The sequence below is a fragment of the Eptatretus burgeri genome, chromosome 7 (genome assembly GCF_056783735.1).
Source record: "Eptatretus burgeri isolate ZD-2024b chromosome 7, Ebu_testis_v1, whole genome shotgun sequence".
Lineage (NCBI taxonomy): Eukaryota > Metazoa > Chordata > Myxini > Myxiniformes > Myxinidae > Eptatretus > Eptatretus burgeri.
The window spans coordinates 64744315-64751835 of record NC_140967.1 but is presented as its reverse complement, the minus strand read 5'-3'; positions in this window follow the sequence as shown (position 1 = coordinate 64751835).

Here is a 7521-nt window from a genome sequence, read left to right as displayed (position 1 = left end):
TGTGTGTGTGTGTGTGTGATGGTACCTGTTATGTGTAACATAAGTTAAGATTGAAGGAGAATAAATTTGCTTTGTTATCAATGTACCCAGCTCGTTTTCATCTTTTCCTCCAATGGTTCAGCATGGTCTGCACATTAGCCTAGCTGGGAAATTACACCGCAAGAATCTGCCATTTAGCCAGTGCATACTTGGCAGCTCCGCTCGGCTGCACCTGATACGGTAAGTTTAACATAAGTACGCATCGAGGGTGTGATTCCCTGATATGATGACTGCGTGTTCCCAGTTAAACGGTAGTCAGATGGATGACACTGAGTCATGTGGTTAAATTATTGGTGTTCGTGGTCGATGAGCAATCCACCACTGACACAGACTTATTCGTATGTGATGGCCTCGATTCCCGGTAAGTCCGGGGAGAAACTAAGGATGAAAGGTGAGTCCGGGGAGAAACACCCTCATTGTATTCCTGCATCCCCAGGTCCACAACAGTATAAAACATCTAAAGGGTGAAGGGGTCGAAAGGTGCCGGCATGCCGGTCGTACGGGACTGACGAGAGTGCACCTAAGCACTGTGTCGGAAGAGGTCGTGTCAAACTACAGTCTGTGTTAAATAAAAGTGCGTGCACTTACATCTGGTGTGAGGAGAGATAGAGATAGAGGTATTAACGATAAAGCGAATGTACGGAAGGGATCGCACATACCCACAACAAATGGCTGCCAACGCCTTGCCGACACCCTTCCATGTGCAAAAGAAAAATAGGGGGTGAATCTTAATCTACCCGTTCCAACGCAGTTTGGATTCCACTGACCCATCTAAAGGTAAGGGACTATTCTAAACATTTATTACGGAAATAACTACACTGAAGGACCTACGTGTCATGAGTGCACATTTACAATAAGGTTTCTCAAAACCACAACAATGTCTAATCGGGGTCTTAAGAGGTCTGCAGGTTATTAGGGGTCTAAAAGGTAATAGGAGTCTTAAGGGATTTTGGGGTCTTAAAGGGTCTTGTGAGTCTTAGGGGTCCTAAAAGGTCTTCAGGGCCCTGAGAGCTTTAAGAGTCCTTTGGGCCTTTGGGGTCTTACAGGTTATTAGGGGTCTTCAGAATCTCGGGGTTTTAAGGGTCTTCGGGGTCTAAAAGGAATAAATGATCTTCGGGGTCTTACATGGTATTTAGGGTCTTTGCGGTCAAAAGGGTGTTAAAGGTCATAGGGGGTCTTAAGGGTTTTTTTGGTATACATTGTCGAGGCTCGTGGAAGAGTTAGTACACTGAACAGATCGGGACCTAACAGACAAAGGACGGAAAACACGCATGCATGGAGAAGGTAACTCCAAGGAAGAAAATCAGGAGGCATTTGGGTGGTTTTATTGAGGGTAGAAAAGATTATGATTTTGGATTGGGGACGATCTGAGAGGATGGTGAACAGCTGTCTTGAAGACCTGGAGGGAAGAAAGAGATTGAGTCGGATGTGAAAATTTATTCCACAGGTGGGAAAAAAAAAGAGGAACAAACGAGTGGAGGTGAGCAATGGCCCTGGATTTAGGTAGTTTCACCAGATGGGGGTTGTTGTGGACATTGTGAGCCTTGCAGAAACCTGGGGAAGGGGAAGGGGGAGTGGGGGGAGGGCAAAGCACGGACAGAGCAGAGGGTGCAAGACCAGAAAGGAGGCTGTATAAGACAGAGAGACCACTGACCTGTCGGTGATGCTGAAGGGATAAGTCTGTAGACTCAACTTCATCGCGGAAGATTCCAATGATCTTGAAGGCCTCGGTTTCCACAGTGTCAAGCTGAGCAAGAGGAGAGGTGGTTATTTGAGAATAGCCAGAGAGATGTTGACTCTCACAATGGTATGATCTGATGAACCAATTGGAGCATAGGAAGAGCAGAAGACATCTGTGGGGAAGTTTGTCATCATGAAGTTCAGACGGGGGGGGGATTTTTCATTTGGAGAAATCCGGGTGGAAAAGGTCACAGAGTGAGTCGGTCCCATAGTGTCACAGGAGTCCTTTGCTGAAGTGCAACGGTTGGTGAGACAGGAATTCTTTAGAGGATGGACAGGAGGATACTCTGAGACAGGAGGATACTCCACTGAAAGTGGCAGCAATTTTTGAAATTTTTTCTGAGTGCTGGTGATAACTTGCTTTCTTTTTGCAAAAAGACCTCCGCCAGCGTTCAGTACTGGCAGATGATCCCTACGGCTTATTGTACTTCAAATGGATGACTTCCCTGCATGCAAACTTTCTGCAAAGTATCATATTTTGACTTTCGGATGGTATGCTCTACGAAGGATTGGTTTCTGGGACGCGTGATGACGTCATAATGCAATCCTCTGCAGAAAAAGCAGCACTGAGAGCATCTCCGTAAATCGACATCAAGAGTTTCTCGGCATACCTGCATCTTGAAGCATAGCATCAGTATTCCCCACTCGGTTCACATAACTTGAAAGTGTCATTCGACTCTGTTAGTGAAAAGCTGTCACTTTACGCCGCTTTAGCTCAAACAATCACCCACCTTGTTTTGCAGCATAGATTTATTTCGTAACTCCCTTCACTGCCTGTTAATAAACATTCTTATCCTGTGTCTATCACAATTCAATCCCACGATGTTGGCTTGCTTTTCACGTATTTAGTAAAATTTGAGGTTCAGACAATTATTGGTCAGCATTGTATTCTCCGTTCATCATATGGAATTCCATGGACTTTGGCTTAGCGGTTAGGATAGGATCCTCGCGTCCTGAGTTCGAACCCCGTTTTCTGCTGAATTAACCCCAGGGGGTTGACTCAGCCTGTCATCCTTCTGAGATCAGTGAAATAAACACGAGTGTGCTGGTAATAGGGGCACTGCATCAGTGGCATAGCTGTGCCCCTAACTAATGATACATCCAGCAGCCAAAAAGGCTGCACACGGAGGGAGTTATGGAATCAGGATTAGGTAAGCGCTCTCCTCAAAGCTGTCTCACCTCGGTTCGAATATCCGCTGAGCTGTAAGCTGTTATGTCGCCGGCTGTTATGTAAGCTGTGAGGTGAGCTATCGCTGGCACAATGGCCAAATTTCAAATTCCTGCTCTAACCTACAGCGGATGCTGTAACAGCGGCACAGCCGTGCATCCCAGCAAAAAATTCCAATCGGCTGCGTTCGAAAGGAATGAGAGTTATGGAGCAGCTTGCTGATGGGATGACCCATCTTTTCAGGATAGTCCAAGTCTGTGCACCTGCTTTGAGTTTCTCACTTCAACATTTTCACGTCATCAATAAGAATTCCAGTGGATACCTCCTTCCTCCCTGGAGGAATTCTTGTCCCATAATCTATCACACTGTTCCAGTTAGTCCCACACCCACTGCAGCTACCTCTCCTCCTCATATTTGCCTCCCATTATATCTGTGCTGTCTCTTGGGTGAACCGTGCGCCAAAAGGCAAACGTCACAGTGCAGGTGTTAATGAAACCAGTTGAAGCTGGTGTTACTAAAGTAACAAGTTGGTGAGTGTCCCTGGATTGTGATACTGGAAATAGCTCACAGATTCAGTGTTTTGATGTGAAATTGGTCAAGGATTTGCTGATTAGTCGTGGCATTCTAGAAGCAGAGCAGTGTTGGGGCAAAAAAAAAAAAAAAAATCCAAAAAAAAGAAGAGGAAATGTCAATTTCAAAGGGCAATCAATGAGGTGAACCTCAAGGCCATTTTGTACTTTGCATCGAGAAACATGAGTTCACAACACTCGGAGACAGTCAAGCCACTGCTCAATTAGGCAAATGTACCAGTAATGACTTGCTCACAATGCAAAAAGCAATCGTGGTATCCCAACACTGAGATGAAAGGAAGAAACCCTTCAATACAACATGGGCTGCAGATACATGGCCAGTGCTCTCGGGCAACTGAATGTAATGTGCACCCACAACTGAGAACCTCTCACATTGTCCCAAAGGCATCAAACTATACATTTCTGCAACCTTAAATGCTTACGCTCCTCAATCTCTATTTTCGTATTTCATTGTTGTTTTGTCTTTTGACAAATATCTGGGTACTTTTGACATCCAGAGCTTTACTTGTTTCTATGTAACTCAAATGGCACCACAAATTGATTTTGAATTAGTTTTCAATCTGTTGGAAATTATGACATGTAATGGGCCGATACCAAGATGGGTTTGCAAAGGTCAAGGTTATTGTGTTAAAGTGTAACGAATCCCTGAAAAGTTTTCATGTCAGTGTACAATATGAATGGATTGTGCATCCACTTGACCCTGCAGCTATGATGATGAATATTTCACCAACCACCTTGTTTGATTGCACAACATCAGCCAAATGTTCACCGGGATAGTGCAGAGGAAGCACATCCACCTTTGAGCTATGTCTACTCTGAGTTAGATTCCTGATCAGGCTAGAAACTGGCGCATTGGTGCTTTCGAGGTAGGCTGATGCATCAGAGAGTGTGCCATCTGTACGGTGTGCTCTCAAGTTCGGGAAGCACGGGTCAGCACTGTATCCCACTGAGAGGCCGAACTCATGACATTTTTAAAACATCCTTTAAATGTTAATGTAATGCATTCACAATAGTCGTTACTTTTCAATAAATTATGACTGTTGCGAGGATCAGCTCGATGACTCAACGATGCGTGCGTGCGTGTTTGGGTATGCGGGTGTCCATAAAGTCCTTGTGCAACTTTGAACTTTTATAACTTTTGATACAACTTTTTCAAGAGTACATGCTCAGCATAAGCCAGGTGTTGGCTTAACGGTGAAGATGGTTGGCTTAATATATTAGGGTCTGCATTTCATACCCCTGTCAGCTCTTGAATTAACACCAGGTGGGGTTGACTCAGCCTGTCATCCTTCTGAGGTCGGCGAAATTAGTACCAGTGTACTGGTATTAGAGGGCATTGCATTGTCGGGAAAGCTGTGCCCCCAGAAAATGATACAATCAGCAGCTACAGGCTGCACGTAAGAGCTACCAGAAGCATACATAATATGTATTTGACAAGACGGAGTTGGATTTGTTTTAGCAAGCCCCTCGTCTTCCCACACAAAATGTTTGTGTCAAAGCTCCCATTTGCCCACCTTTATTTTTCCATGATCTTTTTCTTGCGTATAGCAGCTTAGCTGCCGGGGTAGCTATCATTTCTTGGAAGCGCGACTGTGTCGCTGATGCAGTGCTCCTCTACCAGTACACACTGGTACTCATTTTGCCGACCTCGGAAGGATGACAGGCTGAGTCAACCCCCTGGTGTATTAATTCAGTGGCCAACGGGGCCTGAACTCAGGACCCTAGGATGCCAAGTCACCACCCCAACCACAAAGCCAACACCAGGCTCATTTTTCCATGATGTAATCTATCTTTAACCCTTTGAACTCCAGCGGCCGTTTTACCGGTGGCTGGATTTTTCTCCAGGGAGCCCAGGGTGGGGGAGCCAAAAGTCCAAGGAGTTCTGGGTTCAAAGGGTTAAGTGTGAATTTCCTTAGTGGTGCCCAGAACTCCACATGGCACAGGTGGGAGAGCAGCACACAGAGCGACATACATAAAGCAACCAGACGATCAGTAAAATCAATGGCCCAAGTGGGACACCCACATGGGAGGTCATGAGGTGAGGGTATCAGTGTGTTTTGCCACTAGCAGCTGTTTATCTCCCTCTCATCCCCCCCCCCCCTCACACCAATTTTACTGTTAATTAACACCTTGTTTGTTAACGAGAACCTGTGTCATGGCCATTGGGGAAGACGGAACTCCATAAGCACATACATCAATTGGCTATAAACCCATACATGTTGAGGCGCCATAACAAGACGAGTCGCCGGCAGAGTTCCGCTCGGCTATTCACGGTCAGCAGATTCGCTACACCAATACAGCTTTTAACCAACGGTGGATATGCATATATAGGGTGGAAGAGGGGATAGATTTGAGTCATTCCCGCTTGGCGGAATGGTCGGTCTTTACCGTTACATAGTTGGTTTTTTTTTTTCAAGAAAAGACATCCAACCCCCAAAAAGCAACTAGATCTTCCCTGCTAATCTAGTAATGCACTTGAACGACACGCGGGAGACCGTGCATACCTCCACCAGACTGAACAGTTGACATTTTGTATCCCACTGATAGGCCAAATCTACATTTGGACCTTAATCAAAATCTAATCAGCTTGTTCTTGTCAATTACTGAACTAAGTTTTTTTTTTCGTCAAGTTTTGTCATAACTCATCCACAACCTCTTGAAATATCATGCTACATATCGTTTTTGACCCTATCTTTAAATTGTGATGAATCATTTGAAAAATAAAAATAATTATCCTATCAGATTCAGGTCTTCACCCAAATCGAATTAATTTGGCCTGGTCACAACCCCCAACCTGTTCACCAAGTTTTTTTTCTGAATCCGTCCGGTGCAAGAGGTCATTTGAGGAGTGTTTCTTCGTTGTGCCGAACCTGAAGCAAAATACGCCATTCCATCATCGACGGGCTGCTCTGCTCTTTTTATTCGCTCGTGGTCTGGTGTTGTACATATTGAGGTGTGTAAATGCGTGTTCCTTTTTGATTCTTGTTTTTCTATTTCCACAGCATGGATTGATGACGAGTAGGTTGCATGATTGGTGGAGGTTCCGTTGAGTGCTGTGCATTATACAAACTATGTGTGGGTGTGGTGTTAAGGTTCAAGCGTTGTTTCTTGCTCACCTTGTCAGGCTGTTTGCCAAAAAATGGATTGTGCAAAATTAGATGGTGGGTTGGTGAGGAAGTTTTGGCACGAATTTGGAATTTGTCCAGGATGTCAGCGACAACTCGCTTACTTTCCGTGAAAGATCACCCTGCCTGCGAGGTGGATCTGTAACATTCACCAACTAATGCCAACAGGCGGGACGCCCAGTTTAACGTCCATCCTAAGGATGGAAACACCAAAGTGACAATTTAGAGCTGGACCGAGATTCAAAGCCAGGCCGCACAGCTCATAGGCGAGTGCACATATCTCAAAACTATCCTGCCAGTGCATGATTGTAATTAATGTTCAACAAATGATAATTGTGAGGAGCTGCTCACCCCTTCCCACCCCTATCCTCCGGACAGTGTTTCTTCTGATGCGAGTCAATCCTTCTGCCTTTTCCCCTCTCCCACAAGAGAAAAATGCTGGCAGGCTGTGAAAGGCGATGTTGGTGTTTCGTATAAATGTGTGTTAGTCTATAAATGTAGGTGTTCTAGTGTCATGGCAGGAACAGAACACAGTTGTGAATGAGCACAAAGCACAGAACACAGTTCCTGCATCTTCATTCAACCTCTACACTGTGAATAATATGCACTGTAGATAAGTTTTTAAAAAAACACAACACACAAACACTTTGGTCGGAAAGTTTTCTTGCAAGCATAATGATAGCTTTGTCCAAGAGAAAAAGTGTAGAATCGCTGTGTGCATGAGCATTGTGCCTAATTAACCAGGACATCAAAACTCAAATGTTACCTTGAAGGAAAAATGGAAAGGCTGTCGCATTAGAAGTGAGGAATTGTGCAATTTACTGCAAGATTACACACAATTCCACACCCTCAGCATTAC